Below are 19,513 nucleotides of genomic sequence, written 5' to 3' on the forward strand. Positions count from 1 at the left end.
GGATTGGTTAGAAATATTGCAGTGACCCTCCCCCTTTGCATAACAGAACATAAGAACATAGTCCAGTGGTCCACACCTTTCCAAATGATGCCAGATGTTTCCTTTGGAAATGATCCTGTACCAGCCACTGATTAGAGAATTGTGGTCCCACAAATCTAATTATAAAATCAGCTGAAACCTGCTGCTAATCTATTGTCACATCTTCCTTTGGCTAACCTAAAGCTTTCTACAGGGATGGAGAGCTGGAATGTCATGCTTACAGACTTGGTTGTATGAGCGTTTTGGAGCCTGCTTGCTAAATGAATGAATGTATATATGGTAGAATTTTGTCTGGGACTTAATTTTATTGTAAGCAAATGGTGGGGTTTCCCAGCTGGCTCAGTGGTAAAGAATCCACCTGCCAGTGCAGGAGACCCAGGAGACATCGGTTCAGTCACTGGGTCCAGAGGATCCCCTGAAGAGAGTAATGGCAACCCACTCCAATATTCTTGTCTGGGAAATCCCATGGACTGAGGAGCCTAGAGAGCTACAGTCCATGGGGTCACAAAAGGGTTGGACATGACTTAGTGACTAAACAACAGCAACAATCAAATGGCAAGGTGAGAGATCTATAGACCCCACCCACCTCTAGCTATTGGATGCTGCCCACGTTTGCTAGAAAGAACCTAATAATTGCAAACAACCTAAGTTGGCTTAGGTGAGATCACAACAGAAGATAATGGAAAAACTGAGTTCATCTCTTAGAGTAGTCTTTGGCCCATTAGATTGCTTTATTGCCATTCTTAGGATATTCCATCATCAGCCTTCTCAGTTTTGCAAAGGAGGCTAATAAAGTATCCTCTAGGCAAACAACAAGAACACAACACTGCTAATGATATCTTAGCTTCGTCTTATCATGGCTCCGAAATTTAGTTTTCAAAATACACTGGGGGCCAAGGATGACATGGGTGCCTGTGTGATGAGCGTCATCCTGTCCAGAGAGAGAGGATTGCTTGACAGTGTGCACAAGGGCAGTAATGATGGCAGCACTGCTATCAATCCAGGGTCACTGGGGAAAGACTCCAGTTTCTTTAGCACATTTTACCACGTGGGGCCTATTAGGATTGAGGGGAGAAGTTTGCTGCAGATTTTGTGGGAATCCATGGCACCTCAGCATGCTTTAGATGGCGGGGTAAATCCTGTGTCGTCTCTCATTTCTAGAGTTGGAAGCTATAGAGGAATTTTTTTTAATATACACATGCAATAATAACTTGGCAAAAAGAGTCTGTATGTAGAAGAGAATCCTGGAATGAGATGCATCAATTGTTAATTATGGTTGTCTTTGGATGGTGGAAATATGGATAGTACTCTTCTTTTGACTTTGTTTTTTTACAAAACATTTTAGTGCCTGATGATACGATTTTTTTTTTTTTGATGATACGATTTTGAGGCACTCAGTATAGGGTCTTTCAGCCTTGAGTGAGTTGGGGGTACAGTGTCCAAGCTCTGACTTGGCTGCAGGGTGACGGCAACCCAGACTGACCCGTTGGGCATTGCCAGACTTATTATAGGAGGAAAGAGCCCAGAGAGGGAAGAGAGTTTCTTAATAGAGAAATAGAGGCTTGGATCATCTTAATTTCAATATTAGAACAGTGACCTTTTTTAATATCCCAAGTTTCTACAACAGGTCACAATGCATCAGAAGCATTTCCCCATGCTACTAGATACTTTAACTAGATAGATCCAATATAAATATATATATTGGAGTCCCACCATCCAAACACACTCACTAAATTAAGGATTGAATGTTATGTCATTGAATGGCTGGATTATTATTCAATAAATGATAACTCTACAGTTGGAAATTTAGATCTTTTTATTTTTCATCATATATTACAACGAACATAATTGTGCATAAAGCTTTCTTTGGTTTGTTTCTGATAACAGTAATATTAGTCAGTGTTTATGCAAGCTGCTTACCCTTCTAGAACTTCACATTTTGTTGGCAAGGGACTTCCCTGGTGGTCCACTGGTGAAGAATCTGCCTGCCAATGCAGGGGACATGGGTTCGATCTCTGATCTGGAAAGATCATACATGTTTCAGAGCAACTAAGCCTGTGGGCCACAAGTCTGAAGCCTGTGTGCCTAGAGCTCATGCTCTGCAACAAGAAAAGTCGCTGTAATGAGAAGCCTCTGCACTGCTGCGAAGAGTAGCCCCCCACTCACCTTAGCTGGAGAAAGCGGGCGTGCAGCAACAAAGATCTGATGCAGCCAAATAAACTAATTAATTAAAAAAGAAACCAAAAAATCCAAACTTTGTTGGCAAGTAGGGTCAGGGACACAAGTAAAATAATAAAATGACACAGGACTAGATCCCATAGTAATCAGCGACAAATAATTTGTACAGCTAGTGCATAAATTAAGGTGAAGTAGGAATTGAAATATTACTTATACAAGTTTACTAAACTCACCTGATCTTTGGTTTCAGATAAAGCTGAGTTCAAATACAGATACTGACATTTATTTGCTATGTGATTTTTGGATAAGTTACTTAACGCTTGACCCTCTTTTCTGAAAGATAATTTTTTGGAGGGGAAAGAAATGCCTCATCTTGGATTTAAACCCAATAAATGCATGCCAAAATATGAGATGCTTTTACGTAGCTGTGAATTTTATGGAAAGATAATATTTTATTGGGCCATTCTGGAGTCCTTAAGTCATACCAAGTGTAAGTTTACACCCTCCCCTGAATTCCGTACAAGTTTAGAATGTGGTACAGAGTGTCCTAGTTAATTCACGTCACTCATTCATGTAACTAATATTCACTGGCACTTAACATGTGTCAGGCACTAGTGGCTATGGGGACTTTTTATATCCTTTTCAAGGTGTATCAGTCTTATCAAAAATGGCCCCCAAACCGGGGTAAAACAATTTTTTCTCTGAGCAATTGAGGGCCTGTATACCAAACAATTTTTGAAAAAAAGATTAAGTGATATGTACAGTCTGGTTACTAATAAGCTCCCAATGGAAATGCCAGTGAACAGCAAAGTGGCACCTATAAGAAGCCCCTGCCTGGCTCAGCCTTTAGGGGAATCACGCTTGGGGATGACTCCTGTGACCTTATGAGCTGCTCATAAAGTCTGCCCTTAAGGTCAGTGCTGCCAGCCCAGTGAGCACTAGTGATAAGTACTCCAGAGGCTGATGACTAAACTCAGGTACCTCACTTTACCCCCACTTTTTAGACAAGCCAACTCAGCCTGGAGAACTGGGTCCAGTAACACTGTGACCCCAGGGTTGTAGCCAGCCACACTTCTACTTCTCTGCTGCTGCTGAGTCACTTCAGTCATGTCCGACTCTGTGTGACTCCATAGACGGCAGCCCACCAGGCTCCCCCATCGCTGGGATTCTCCAGGCAAGAACACTGGAGTGGGTTGCCATTTCCTTCTCCAATGCATGAAAGTGAAAGGTGAAAGGGAAGTTGCTCAGTCGTGTCTGACTCTTCACCACCCCATGGACTGCAGCCTACCAGGTTCCTCTGTCCAGGCAAGAGTACTAGAGTGGGATGCTGTTGCCTTCTCCGTCCACTTCTCTAGTCTTCTACTAACACTGAATGTTGTCAGTGTTTTTTTAATTTTTGCCTTGTGTCAAATATTTTTCCATATCAACAGACTTCCATGAAGTTGTTCTTAATGGAAACATGGTATTCTATTACCCAGAATTGCTATAATTTGGTTAAACTTCTTCTTACTGGCTGTTTAGATCATTTCAATACTTCGTTATTCTTCATAAAACTCAATGTTATTATTATTTTTTTTTCAGTTGCATTCTTGTGAAGCAGTACCAATATAGATTCCCACTCCACTTTACTTAATTAATTTATTTTTCAGCTGTGCTGTACAGCATGTAAGATGTTAGTTCACTGACCAGGGGTTGAATTCTGGCCTCCTAGCAGTGGAAGAACAGAGACCTAATCACTGGAGTGCCACAGAATTTCCCCGCTCTGCAGTTTAGGGCAATGCAATTTCTCTACACTTTAACAGAATCCAATCAGTTCAGTTCGGTTCAGTTGCTCAGTCGTATATGACTCTTTGCGACCCCATGGACTGCAGCACGCCAGGCTTCCCTGTCCATCACCAACTCCCTGAGTTTACCCAAACTCATGTCCATTGAGTTGGTGATGCCATCCATCCATCTCATCCTCTGTCATCCCCTTCTCCTCTCGCTTTCAATCTTTCCCAGCATCAGGGTATTTTTGAATGAGTCAGTTCTTTGCATCACGTGGCCAAAGTATTAGAGTTTCAGCTTCAGCATCAGTCCTTCCAATGAACACCCAGGACTGATTTCCTTTAGGATGGACTGGTTGGATCTCCTTGCAGTCCAAGGGACTCTCAAGAGTCTTTTCCAACACCACAGTTCAAAAGCATCAATTCTTCTGGGCTCAGCTTTCTTTATAGTCCAACTCTCACATCCACACATGACAACTGGAAAAACCATAGCCTTGACTAGATGGACCTTTGTTGGCAAAGTAATGTCTCTGCTTTTTAATATGCTGTCTAGGTTGGTCATAACTTTCCTTCCAAGGAGTAAATGTCTTTTAATTTCATGGCTGCAGTCACCATCTGAAGTGATTTTGCTGCTAAGTCACTTTAGTTGTGTTGGACTCTGTGCGACCCCAGAGACGGCAGCCCACCAGGCTCCCCCGTCCCTGGGATTCTCCAGGCAAGAACACTGGAGTGGGTTGCCATTACCTTCTCCAATGCATGAAGGTGAAAAGTGAAAGTGAAGTCACTCAGTCGTGTCTGACTCTTAGCAGCCCCATGGACTACAGCCCCCTAGGCTCCTCCATCCATGGGATTTTCCAGGCAAGAGTACTGGAGTGAGGTGCCCTTGTCTTCTCCGAAGTGATTTTGGAGCCCCCCAAAATAAAGTCTGACACTGTTTCTGCTATTTCCCCATCTATTTGCCATAAAGTGATGGGACTGGATGGCATGATCTTAGTTTTCTGAATGTTGAGCTTTAAGCCAACTTTTTCACTGTCCTCTTTCACTTTCATTATGAGGCTGTTTAGTTCTTCTTCACTTTCTGCCATAAGGGTGGTGTCATCTGCATATCTGTTATTGATATTTCTCCTGGCAATCTTGATTCCAGCTTGTGCTTCTTCCAGCCCAGCATTTCTCATGAGGTACTCTGCATATAAGTTAAATAAGCAGGGTGACAAAATACAGCCTTGATGTACTCCTTTTCCTATTTGCAACCAGTCTGTTGTTCCATGTTCAGTTGCAATAAGAATTTTAAAAATTGTTTGCCAGTATGATATGTGGAAAATATGAGATTTCATGATTTAATTTGCATTTCCTTGATCATTGGGGAAAGTAGCTCATTTTCACATGTATCTGTCATTTATACTTTCTTTTTGTGCATTGCTTGTTCACTCTTTTTGCTATTGGCGTGATCATCTTTTTCATATTGGTTCAGAAGAGCTTTTTGCATATGAAGGACACACATTTAATTTTAAGTATTAAGATTCTAGTTAAAAGGGAAAGTGATCACTATGCAAAGAAAACATAAACACACTGTATTAGCTAGTTCCCAGTCTTGTTCTTCTCTAATTCACTGTGTCTGTGGGGACTAGAGTGAGGACTCTAAAATGCAAGTCTGATCCTGTCGTTCTCTCTCTCTTTTTTTAAAAAAATTAAAAGTGCCGGGGCACTGGGTCTTCTTTGCTGCACGTGGGCTTTCTCTAGTTGTGGCAAGTGCAGGCTATTCTCTAGTTGCAGTGCACAGGCTCCTCATTGCTCTGGCTTTTCTTGTTGCAGAACATGAGCCCACAGGCTTCAGTGGTTGTGGCACACAGGGTTAGCTGCTCCACAGCATGTGGGATCTTCCCAGAGCAGGGATCACACCTATGTGCCCTGCATTGGCAGGAGGATTCTAATCCCCTGGACTACCAGGAAAATCCTCTGACTCCTTTTAACAGTTCCTGATTGTACTATGGTACAGTCCATCGCCCACATGTAGGGTGGCAGACCTTTTATTACTATCCTGCTTGCCCCTCTTGACTTTCCTTTCCTAACCCTCTATATCTAGTTCTAAGAGCTTTTCATCTTCAGCTCCCAGGAACTGCCAACCTCTCCCTCTCCCTCTCTCTTCTGGGCCTTTGTGCTATATCTTCTGCCTAGACCTCTCTCCCAGTTCTTTTTCTGATAACCCCCACTCATCATTCAGATCTGCCTTGGACACCACTTCCTTTAGATCAGTGATTCTCAGCCAGGGATGCTTTGTCCTCAGGGGACTGTGTCTGGAGACATTTTTGATCATTATACGGGGAGAGAGTTATGTTAATGACATCTAGTGGGTAGAGGCCAGGCTTCTCAGGTAGCTCAGCTGGTAAAGAATCCACCTGTAATGCAGGAGACCCCAGTTTGATTTCTGGGTTGGTGAGTTCCCCTGGAGAAGGCATAGGCTACCCACACCAGCGTTCTTGGGTTTTCTTGGTGGCCCAGATGGTAAATGATCTGCCTCCAGTGCGGGAGTCTTGTGTTTGATCCCTGGGTTGGGAAGATCCCCTGGAGGAGGGCATGGCAACCCACTCCAGTATTCTTGCCTGGAGAATCCCCATGGACAGAGGAGCCTGGCGAGCTTCAGTCCATGGGGTCGCAAAGAGTCACACACGACCGAGCGACTAAGTACAGCACAGCACAGTGGGTAGAGGCCAGGGATGCTGCTAAATATTCCACAACAAAGAATTATCTGGCCTGAAATGTCAACAGTAGTGAGGTTAAGAACCCTGTTCTAGATCTAAAATGTCTTTACGAGTCTTCCCTCTGATTTAGTAGAGGTAGACGGGGGAGCCTAGTGGGCTGCCGTCTCTGGGGTCACACAGAGTCGGACACGACTGAAGTGACTTAGCAGCAGCAGTAGCAGCAGCAGACTTACTAATCTACCTCTCTCTGCCCAGTCTAAGACTGGGCCTTCCTGTGCCCACAGCCTCCCAGAACATTATCCTGTGTTTCATGTTTGTGGATTTACTGCACTGTATTGTCATTGTTCTCTAGACTAGAAGCTTCTTGAGGGAAAGAACATGTTTTGTTACTCCAGGGCCAGGGTTGAGAATATGGTTGGCAGAAGCAGCTTAGCACATTGTGCAGTGGGGAAACAAAGTGCCTGGACTTGATTCCCAGACTCTGTTACTTGCTAGCTGTGTGCTCTTTGGTGACTTACTAACCTCTCTGTGCCTCAGTTTCCTCTTCTATAAAATGGGGATATTAGTAGCATCTATCATGTGAATTATTAGGAGGAATGCATGGGTAAATGTTGGTGGATTGCTTAGAGAAGTAAGCTCTCTATAAGATTATTGTATAGATTATTTCCTATAAATAAAGGAGTATTAATGAAATGAGTGCTCAATAAATATTTGTTGATTGAATGACCAAGGCGTGCTTTACTATGGGTTTGATCATCTCTCCTTTTCTTATCTTTCTCCCATTTCATTCAGCACATAGTAATTTTCTCCAATGATTTGAAAAGCTTCTTGGTAGTTCTTAATTTTTCTAGGCTCACATTATATCCCTAAGTAGCTCTGTGATCATGAGCTGCTAATTTTCCTTAAAAATGTTCCTATTTCTATTTGTGTAAAGGGGCAAATGAGAGTAAGCCAAAATATGGAATCATAAACACATACATTCATTTTGGAAACGCCTTTCTTTTAAATAAAATATGTATGTGGTTCCTCCTTTTGTATGAGGGGTGTACTATGGAGAGGCTTTTACAAATGAATTTGCTTTAAAAGGAGCCTTACACAAGGTACACGAGCACAGGCTGCAGCAATGTCATGCACCATCTCAAATCAGTGTCGGCTGTTACATATTTGAAGTTAATTTGACGTTGAAGTAAACAAATCAAAGTGTGTTTATGGGATAATTAGGCCCTATTCTCAATGCTGTGGCTAAGAAGTTTTGTCACAATTACTGATCAGTGGTTTTCTTTGTTTTGCTTTCAAAATTCCATAGCAACACACAAAAATAAAGCGGTTGCTATTACATGGGTACTTATGCAATTCCACCATCCTGTATGCAGAGTATCTGAGGAGGAAGTCAACAAATTCTTAGCTGAATCTTCTCTTGGTTCCTAGAGTAGAGCCTGGTTGGATCTTCAGAAATGGAGAGGAAAAGAGAACTTTTATAAATGTGGTCCAGTCTTCCACAATTGCTTTAAAATGCATGTTCCTGTTCATTTCTTGCTTCCTCTTGTGCACTGTGGGTTTTTCTCCTTGCCACTGGGGAGAACTGGTTCACAATCTTGTGAAATGAAGTCTTCCATCCAGATCAACAAGGAAACTTGACATGAGAAACCAAACCAAGGGAGTATCATACTTCATGCTTAAAAAAAAATTTTTTTTTTTTTCCCAAAGAAGCTCATTACATTCCCTAAAGGAGTATACAGTTGGACTTCGATATCCACAGGGGATTAGTTCTAGGATCCACCCAGATACAAAGATTTGTCTGTGCTCAAGTCTGATAGTTAGCCCTGTGTATTTGCAGTTTCCACTTCCAGAGATTCAACCAACCACTGATCATAAACGTAGTAGTATAGATATTGAGGGGGGCCTCCCAGGTGGCTCAGTGAGTAAAGAATCCACCTACAATGCAAGAGACACAGGAGACGTGGGTTCGATCCTTGGGTTGGGAAGATCCCCTGGAGGGGGAAATGGCAACCCACTCCAGTATTTTTGCCTGGAAAATCCCACAGACAGAGGAGTCTGGCTGGCTACAGTTGACAGGGTCACAAAGAGTCGGAAAGACTGAGCATCTAAGCAGGGAGATAGGTATTGAAAAAAATCCAAATATAAGTGGACCCAAGGCACTCCAAACCCTTAACTGTTCAAGGAGCAACTTTACTTAATCACATATAGTCAGAGGAGTCTTTTTACGGTGTGCCAGTGCACTAGCCGGAAGGTATATTTAGGAGAAGGGATCTGCAGGGTATTGAGGACTGGCTGGAGGGCTGGAGATGGGGAGCCCTGCCCAGCAAATCTCCCTGAAATTGTTCTGACCCACTAGAAAGGCCTTGGAGTGATCTGTTCTTCTTGAACACCATCTCCCTGGTATTTACTCAAAGCAGGCTGGCATTGACAATGGGTCCTTCTACAAAGAATGTTTCTTTTCTGATCTTTAACTGAAGTTGCGGATCAGTCCCCAGTTCTTAGCTTGAACATCAGTTCCATTTTTCCTCCTTTCCTAAACCCCGAGACTCCTTGCCCTGGGCACACAGCCTACTGTTTTCCAACAGCGTCTCTGTCCCTGGAACCGCCCGCTGCTCATTTGAGGTCCTTGGTGACAGCGGCGCTGTGCCCCCGTCAAATCTCTGGGGTCTGCTGCTGAGTATTATTTTAATTTCTCTTCATCTAAATTCCTTATAGAGCAGCTTTTGAAACATGAGATTGTCTTATTAAGAGGTACTTATTGTAAAGTAGAGTGAGCTGCACCTTTGATGAAGACAGAAGAGGCCAAGTTTGACAGGTTGGACAGCGTTAGACAAAGAGAGTAATTAATGACTTAATTGCCTCTTCACCCTTTCCTTTTGGAGAAAAGTTTTTCTTCTTTTCTTTCAAAACTCACCAGGCTGAAAATTGGAATTCCCAATGCTATTTTACAGCTTAGTGCAAAAAGAAAAAAAAAAATGGAGCCCAATTTTTCTCTTACATTTTCCTGTAACAGCATCCTCACTTACTTTCTAGAATCATCATCTATTGATTTTACCTGTAGTGGCCTTGGAAGTTGCAGTGATCTGTTTCTGAGAAATTCAGTACCTTGTATGGATTTCCCTGTGTTGGTTTAAACGCTGATAAGATACATGGCAAATTAATGAAATAAAAATAGCTTTGTCAATAATCAGAAGAGAAGCCACTTTCAACATTTGTTCAGTACCCATTGCTTTTCAGGGCCTAGACAAAATTAGTGCATAGGATTAAAGAATATATTCGTCTTTTATCCTATGTTTGAGTACTTGATCACAGAGGCATGGTTTAATCCAAACATCAATAGCACCTCGTCAATTCCATCAGAGACAGCTGTCAAAGTGGACTTTGGGTTTGTTAGGGCTTTGCGTTTTATCCTTTTTTAAGGTCATGGAGTATTTTCTTTGATTCTTGATGCTGAAATCTTTCTTAATCTTCTAAACTTGAGAAACATCTGTTAAGATTTAATAGGACGGTTTTTGTCTTAAAATTAGAGCCCATCTTGCAAATCATTCTACCTCCTTTCCTTTTCTACCCCAATTTAGAAAACTGGGGAGCTGGGATGGAGGAAGGGAAGCCCATGTCCCTCATCAGACAGGAGTTCTTCTGGTCAGTGTGCAAAGAGTGTGTTGGAGTGATGCTCAGGCAGGGCACGACATTTCTGAATGCTGGATGCTGGAAACTGGTGTTCAATTTTATTTTATTTCCTGGTGACATTAGCAATTTCCCTATAGCACATCACTTAGCCTGGGATCTGAGTGGCAGATTTATGGATACTCGTGAATAATGAGACAAAAATGATATAAGGAAGAGAAACAGCTGGAAATAGAAATTTTAACCTTTTCCCGTAAGCCTCCTTGTTACTGGATTGCATCGTGTCAACAAAATTTAGTAGCTAACATAGCTGGAGGTACAGTAATGGCATCTAAAAATACATGCCTCCAAATACATACAGACAGCTGTCATCTCTGTTGACAGAATATATTAGTCATTATCCTCATCAGTAGACACAAAATCATCGCAGTTTTCATAATGGAGGCATTTCATACCACATAATTGCTAGTGATTTTGGAAGTCCTCCGATAAAGCCACCACCATTGTAATCATGGTGTTCTCATTTACTTACTTTTTGTATTCTTAACCTGGATATTAACACCTTAACCGGAGTGCTTCACAGGGAAACATTAAAAGCCTTCTAATTTATTGCTTCAGACACGTTACCACCTCCCTTTGACAAGAAACATGGGCTGGAAACTTCTGTTCTGAACAGGAGGGGGGTCCAAGCCCTTTCCCACTGAAGGTGCCAATATCCAAATCCAAACCTTTTCTAAATGTATTGGGAAAAGATGTCTAACTCCCGAGAACTGGATTTGTACCATTTTCCAAGGGTTTCTTGCTCCTTCTCAAATGCAGGAAGGAATCTCCTGTGCAGAGCCTATGGGAGAGGGTGGCAGGAGGGAGACTCTGGACGCTTGATGCCACCTTTAGGAGCCTTGTGACTTTGGGGAGCTTTTTGATCTGTCCTGAGCCTCAGATTCTTAGTGGAAAGTGGGGAATAATCATAACCACCTTTCAGCTCTGTTCAAACACCCCGTGAAAGCACTTAGAATGTGTCTGCTGTAGAACAGATGATTAAAAAAGAACAGCTTCTTGGTGTTCCTGCCCTGTTACCCTGTACTGAGTTCTTGCCACCTTCCTCCTCTGCCTCGTCATATATATGCATTCTTGTTCCCTTTGCCATTTGATGCCTTCTGTGGAACTGATACCAGATTTACTCATGAAATGGAAGTAGAACAGCAGCCTCAGCTCTTTCTCCTCTATTTTTCCCTCATCTATTTTTCTCCAGTCTGATAATGGAGAATTCTTATTGTTACATGTCTTAACATGCGTGCATGAAAAGTCACTTCAGTCGTGTCCGACTCTTTGTAACACTATGGACTGTAGTCCATCATGCTTTTGTTTGTGGGGTTCTCCAGGGAAAAATACAAGAGTGGGTTGCCGTTCTCTTCTCCAGGGGATCTTCCTGACCCAAGGATCTAACCAGAGCAAAATATTACGATCTGTCACTGACTGTATCAGGCCTTTTGTCAAATGCTTACATATATTATCACATTTAATCCTCATAATGACCCTGTCGAGTAGATGCAGTTCTTATCCACATATTCCAGAGGAGGAAACTGAGGCCAAGAGAGGCTGTGTCTTGAGAACAATAGGTATCCCATCCTCATAGAGCAAGTAAGCCCCAGAACTGAGCAGGGGTCTGGAAGCCCAGTGGTTGCATCCTTGCAACTTTTTTATTGTCAGGCACCGTCTCCCAGAGCCTAAGTCCCCAGGTCCTCGCAGCTGGGAGGAAGGCCTTCTGTGTGGCTGAGAGGGAGATAGCTCACCCTCTGGGAGGGTGCGTTGCTCTTCACAGTACAAGGGGGTCCTGCCAAGGGTTGTTGTTTTTCCCCCTCTGCCTCTTCCTCCCACTTCTGACAAGGTTTTCAATTAGCAGCTTGTAGAGGTCCGGCCTGTGGTCTTCATTTCATGCAATATGCATAACTGAATTCCCCCGAGGGGATTGAAGGGCAGAGGGAGAAGGGGAAGGGGGGATACAAAGGCCCCTTGAATCAAGGACAGAAACGTGCTGTGAGTACAGGCTGAGAGCAATGCCTTGTTTAAGCTTCTGGTGACTCTCAGTGGTGAAGGGGACGCTGCTGCTGCAGGACGTGGGGCCCCTGGGCTGCTGGCTGGGGGGCCTCTCTACCTCGGTTCTGGTTCCTGGCAAAACCTGCACAGAAAGCGGCACGGGCTGCTGCTCAGGCCTCTGTGCTCAGGAAGAAGGCATTTCTTCCCCTTCTGGGAAGTGACCCCAGGTGGCTTCTTCAGGTAAGTCCTGCTCCCCTGGAGGATAGGCTGCCTATTCCTTCCACAGCCTCGAGTGGAACCAGCGCCCCCTTCTCTCCGGTTGGAAATTTGTTTCTGTGGAGATTCTGCTGGTTGCTTCCTCTTCATCAACAGGCTGGGTCTGCATTTCACCTGGAAGCCATATTCATTTTTTTTTTTTTAATCTGTCTAAAGCAGGATAGTCGGTTCAAGGAAGAACAAAGTCAAGATGCACATGATCCTGAACCAAACGCTATGTATTTGCCACCTCCATCCAATAAATGGCTTGTGATCCACCGGGAAACAAGGGCTCCTTGAATCAAATGGCAGGAATGTGCTGCCCTTTAGTGCAAGCTGAACAGAATGTCTTGTTTGAACTTATGTGGGGCCAGAGAATTATCTGAAAAAGAAGACAGATCAAAGTTAAATTCTGGTTTCTAAATAGAAGTAGAGGGTTTTTTTTTTTTTAAAAAGAGGTTGTTTGCAGCCTTTAAACCTCTGTTATCAGGTTAATATCTTTTTATTAGGATCCACAAACACGATTTTCTCTAAAAGAGGACTATGGGTCTGCCTGTGTTATTGGCGGTCCTCAGAGGGCCTGATGTTTGGAGGGCCAGGAAGAAGAAGTTCTGGAAGTCTGGGAGCAGAGACGTAACTCCCCCTTTATTTAAAGTGTTCTTTTAAAAAAAATTGTGGTAAAAGTCACATAATATAAAGCATACTATTTTAACCATATTTAACTGTACAGTTCAGTGGCACTAAGGACATTCACGTGTGTGCATGCTAAGTTGCTTCAGTCATGTCTGCCTCTGACTCTTTGCAACCCCATGGACTGTAGTCTGCCAGGCTCCTCTGTCCATAGCATTTCCAGGCAAGAATATTGGAGTGGGTTGTCATGCCCTCCTCCAGGGGATCTTCCCAACCCAGGGATTGAACTTGGGTCTCTTGCATTGGCAGGCAGATTCTTTACCGTCTGAATTACCAGGGATGTCTCTAAACTGAAACTCTCTCCTCATTAAATACCAACTCCCCATTGCTCCCTCTCTATCCCCTCAAACCCTGGCATCTATCAATGTACTTTCTGACTCTAAGAATTTGACTATTCTAAGTACCTCATATAAGTGGAATCAAACAGTATTTGTCTGTACCTAATGTATATTGCAATGTACTTTTCTTTAAGGAATTTTATAACTCCTTTACTCAGTGTCCAAGAGTCCTCTGGGCAGCAGCCACAGGCATATAAGAAATAATTAGGCTCCTGACCTGTTTTGTGAGAGAAAAAGTAAAGAGTATAAAAGGTTCCAGATGAATCACGGTGGTATTCAAATTTGAAGTCATCCTCAAAGCTTATGTTCTCATCAGAGCATATATGTAGCCATAGCTTCAGTTCTTTTTGAATCTTCGTTTCCTCCCCTCCCCTCTTCTCACCTTCAATTCCCTCCCCATCCCAGCAGCAAGCATTTTCTTTCGCTGCCAACTTCTTGTTGAGGGCTGTTTGGAGTACTGAATTCCCCTCAGGACAGACCTGAATCATCCCATGCAGGGTGTATATTCATGTAACAGCAACATGTGAAAACAGGCCCCAGGAGAAGCTGGACTCAGGGCCACCCACTGCAGACATTTTCTAGGTGAGCCTGACCTCGGTGACGGGCCAACCAGTCAAGCATTGTGTGTGCTGAGGAAAGCCAGGGTGTGAGGGAAACCTGCCTTCCAGTGACGAGTGATTCTGAATCTCAATGATGTTTTCCTAGATGTAGTTTCAGTTTTTCAAATCTCCTGCAAACGCGGCCTTTCCCATTCTGGGTGAGTGGGCCCTCCCCTCCTCCTGCATCCGACCTGTCTGCTGCTGCCAACTGATTAGGCAGGAATGGGGGGACGTGGGTGCTGCCGGGGTCAGGTTATTGGATGGGGTAGTCGTCAGGCTTGGACGTCCCCAACTAGTAAACACACTTGCTGTTACAGAAAAGGCAAAGTATCACATTTTCCTCTGAATTCTTGAGGAAATTGCTCTCATATACAACACCAACCTTTGGCTGCGTGACAGAGACAGTGTGTCGTTCGCATGCCATTACCAGGCTGTAAAGTCTGGTCGGGGTTGCCTTTTCGGAGTTTCCAATCTTTTGGGATTCTTGGAGGGTCGCCCTGGGGGTCAGGTTTGTTTAGTCTGGTCCGTAATGGTGTAAAGTGGCCTTGACTGTCAAGCCTACCTAAATAATGCCCTATCTGTGTGATACTCCACCAGCCCCTCGAAGTTGTATATATGTTTCACTTTCTAATATTCAAAGCCGAATTGGATTTCATTGTTAATAGAAGGCAAATTGTTTCTAAAAACAACCTCATCTCACTTTGAAAATTAGCCAGTGTTCAGAGGGCCCCTGCAATTTAAGGGGCGGTCCACACTTTTCCTTGGGAAAACAGCACAGCACGTCTGTGTTTCTGTATATACGTTAGCCACTCTCTGCCTCTCTTTTAAGACTCAGTTGAACATATGCTATTTTTCAGGCTCTTTCTAAATGGAAGCTTAACATACACAGAGGAAACAATATACATGCCAAGAGTATAGTGAATTTTCACAAACCCAGCACACCCTAGACACTGGCCTCCAGATCCCGAAGCAGAAGATCACTCCTCCAAGAGCCCTCTTCATGGCCCTCCACTTCGAGCCCAGGTGATTTCAAACTTCTGTTTATAATTTACCCAAGGTTTCCTGTCTTGCAACTTATTTCTCTTTTCCTCATGGTGCAACATTCTCTGAATTGTCACATAGCACATCAGGACGGACAGGAGCCTGTCTGATCTTCTGAATAGTGATAAACAGTGTCTTTCTAGAACCCCTGAATCTGGCATTGTGGTGTCTTAGGGAGCTTTGTAAACTCATCAGTACCTTGTTAAAATGGGGTTCACTTCTGTATTATGGATCCCTCTAGAAGCTCAAATCATGCTCCTTTACATATTTCATACAATAAAAATTCAGTTTCACAAGATCTGTCTAAACGGCCTGGGCTTATCTATCTAATTCACACCCGGGCTTTGTGAAACGCCTTGGAACCCACTTTATAAATGTTAAGCGATTATGGCCTTGGGGGTGGAGAGGATAGAGGTGCAAGAAAGATGCTCATTGCAAACATATTTTGCTCAGAGGCTTTTACGAGTAAATAGGTTCTCCTCCCCAACCTCTCTATATTTCAAAACTAATCTTGTTTGAAGCCCTATAGATGGACTTCCCCTCCCCCCCTTTAAACATAGTTCAATTCCTTTTTTCCTAAGCTCCTCAGCTCCCAGTGCAGCTTTCATTACAGCAACATAAATAAAAAGTGACATAAAATTATACAGCCCTGTGTAAAGTAGTTTAAGGAAAATGTCTTTTATGGCGGCTTTTATGGTTTCACCAATTAGTTATTAGATTTTCTCCATTTTTAATTTGATGTCCTGGGTATGCGTTCTGAAAGGTTTCCTCCCTCCTTTCATCTCCTGGCAGTAATAAGGCTGGGGGGCCTTGAGCCCCCGTTGAGCTGACTTTCTAGTTTTGTGAAGGCCTTTCACTCCAGCCTATTTGGGCCAGGCAAGTTCCTTAGGAGAGAGGCCAGGGTCGAGGTGTTTTCAAGTGAGCAGAGTTTTACCCCCTTATTAACACTCAGGGTCCCCCGCAGCCTGTGAACTTGCCTCCTGCTGAGGGTAGCTGCAGGCTGGGCTCAGGTTTGTACCCTGGTCGTTGGACCTTAAGCTGATAAATCCTCAGTTTTTAGTAACTTTCCAAACATTCCTGGGGAGTGAGAATAACAGAGATTTACTCCTGCCAAAATTTAATCATGCAGAAAAAGTGAAATTTAGATCAGCGTATAGATTATTTTTTAATGTGATCACTCGACGGAGGAGGCAAAGGGAGCCAGAAGTTGAGCACTTAGCGCAGCCGAGTCTAGACCGTTGCAATTTGATTCATTTGGGAGAATTGTATTAGGTTTTAGGCTTTGGCTTGGGCTAGGCTGTTCTCTCTGGGAGCACATGATGTCATTGTGTCAAGCGTGTCACGGCCAAGGCATTCTGGTATTTATGTTGGCTTCAGATCTAGCCCAGAGTACATGGCAGACTCGATTTATTGCTACTTTAACTTTGTTTAGTCATGGAGAGGCTTTATTTATGTTGGTAAATTTTAAACAGTGGCCAACAGTGACCGCACAATGAAAAGGCCTGCAAGATTCATCATCGATAAATCACCTTGTTGCTGAGTTTCTTTAATTAAGGAAAAACTCCGTCTGTTGATCCCTGTGGTTGCTGGAAGGAAAGCAGGGTGGGGAGTGCTTTGATTAATCCATCTATCAGCCCAGCTTTGGAAAGTGAGTCTCCTGTTTCTGATTGTAGCTGGGCAAAGACCTAAATAAAAATTTATCTTGTCAAAACCTATGGGCTAACTGAAAGCAAATAAAGAAGTTTTATGGCATCCACATAAAGTTAAATAAATAGCGCAAAAGTGCAATGCGTCCTACAGACATTTTTCAGTACAGTACGTGGCTGTTCTTAGGGGAGAGCTCATTAACTTAAAAAAAAATTACCTTTATTGGGCCAATCATTATTGTCATGATTAAAACCAAAAACTGGGGCTCATGGCTTGGTGCTGTTGGAACCACCCAGGATGGTTGGCTTGGTAAGTGCTTCTAAATGGTGACAAGCACATTGTAGATATTAAGGGATCTTTTTATTGATTCTTCTAGAAGGTAGCCAACCTTCCTGTTGATGACATACCATGGGGGCAGGGGGGTAAAGCTCTTTATGTCTGATTGAACAGGGGACCTCATCTCTGGGTGAACTTACTTTTCATGTAGGGGATTCCCTCTAGAAAAAGCCTATTGAGGTTGGAAGGCTGTTTTTATCAAACGCACTTTAAGCAGATGTCTATCTGAGCTTGGGCTCCTGGCAGAGTACTTCCTTTTTCTAGTTAAAGGATGTCTTTGAATCAGACGAAAGACAGCAGCTGATGATGGAGAGGGCCAATTTTGATATTGAGGTCGGCTTAAGATCACTTGCTTTTCCTTTTTAGGTTGTGAAAAGGGTGCCTTCTTGCTACCAAGCTTCAGGATCTGTTCACAGGAAAAGTGCGATTTCTCGAGTGTCAAACCGTGGGGCATGATGTATCTGTTTGATGGAGCTGTACCATAAATGTGGGCTTGAGGGAATATGGACTGTTTTGAGGACCATCTCCTGTGGGGTCCTGGTGCTGTAGGCTACTTTGGGACATGACATCTTTGTGTTGACAGACTAAAGCTGCTCTTCTTGGATTTAGCTGATGGTTTTGCAAGTTCTTGGCTCTTTTCCTGACTCCTGTCAGCATACTGCCGTTATTCATGGGTCAGGGCTCTCAAGGAGCCCCACAGCTGAGGGTGGTGATCATGGTGATGGTGTGTGAGGAGCATGGGTGCTCCACCAGGATCTGGTTAGGAGAGATGGGGAAGCCAGACCTTCCCTTGAGTTAGGAAGATAAAAACTTACTCAAACGGGGGACAATAGAGAAGTCACAGTCTGGACCATAGAAATTGGTAATACGTAGATAAAAATTTCCAACTACTTTACGATGACTTTCTCATGCACTTTCTGTCTTTTCATTGGCTCCAAGATATAGTTCAAGGTTATCTTGAAGTCACCTTAGTTTGCCCCCATGCGTAACCAAGGGCACTTCACTTTTTCCCCAGCATGGAGGTCAGAAGTTAACAACAGGGCCACATGTACTGTGTTAAGCTCTCTCCAATTGGTCTAACAAATGCAGGGCTGTGTGGGGAATCCAACGAATCTGAGGTCATGGTGCTTGCCCTGAAGAAGCTTCTGATCTCCAGGAAGGAGGTAGGATTTGCGGCACTGCCAGTTTGAAGGTGAGGACAGCTAGAGGGTGCAATCATAAGGTGTCATTGTTCTTTCCTTCCATGCCTGGGCCGTGGTTCTTCCTTCTGCAGGAGAGATCTAGGGTAAGTTCTGTCAGTTTTCTGGTCACTCCACAATCTTTTGTTTGAAAAAATGTTCTTTTTTAAAAAAAGTTTTTTGATGTGGAACATTTTAAAAGTCTTTATTGAATGTGTTAGAATATTGCTTCTGTTTTATGTTTTGGGTTTTTGGCTGCAGAAACATGCAGGATCTTAGCTCCTCAATTAGAGATTGAATCTGCATCTCCTGCAGATTGGAAGGTGAAGTCTTAACTACTGGACTGCCAGGGAAGTTCCTGCAAAAAGTTCTTAATTCAGTATTACCACAGTGGTTTTCAGCCTGGGCTACCCATCAGAATTGCCTCAGCATTTTTGTTTTTTGCTTATCAATATCCAGGCTGCCCCCCAGGCCAATGAAACTAGTATCTCTGGGGATGGATCCAGGCATCAGGAATTTTAAAACTCCCCAGGTGAACCCATTGGGCAGTCAGGATAGAGAGCCATTGAAATGTGCAGTTCCAGATGAATAATGGAAGCTTCAAAGTCTACTTCGAATTAAAGCTTCTCCCCTTCTCTTATTTTGGCCCGGGAAGAGGGCACAGGAAGCTTCTGCTTCTCATCTTACAAGTCTATTACTCTCTGCCAACTTGTTCATCAAAGTTGTCAACTGCTCTGTGGTTGGGGTGCTGATGGGGGAGGGGAGGTAAAGGCTGGGGATCTAATGCGACAGGCCCTGGTGCTGTCTGATGTGGCTTCCTCATGCTGTGGCAGATGTCCCAAGCCCATTCATTTTGGGGGCAGGGATGAGCCTTTGTGCATTCTTCAGAGACTGCCTTCCACCCCTTCTCTGCAGTTCTCTTGGTTTTCCAGCATCTTATTCACATGGAGAGACTCTGCTGGTGTTCTGGTACTGCCTCCCTGGAAGACTGTCCTAGACAAAGTCCGTTTAGGATGGCACCAGGCTAGAGTACATCACGAGAAATGCTGGGCTGGAAGAAGCACAAGCTGGAATCAAGATTGC

Source organism: Oryx dammah, unplaced genomic scaffold (genome assembly GCF_014754425.2).
Source record: "Oryx dammah isolate SB20612 unplaced genomic scaffold, SCBI_Odam_1.1 HiC_scaffold_25, whole genome shotgun sequence".
In the NCBI taxonomy this organism is placed as follows: domain Eukaryota; kingdom Metazoa; phylum Chordata; class Mammalia; order Artiodactyla; family Bovidae; genus Oryx; species Oryx dammah.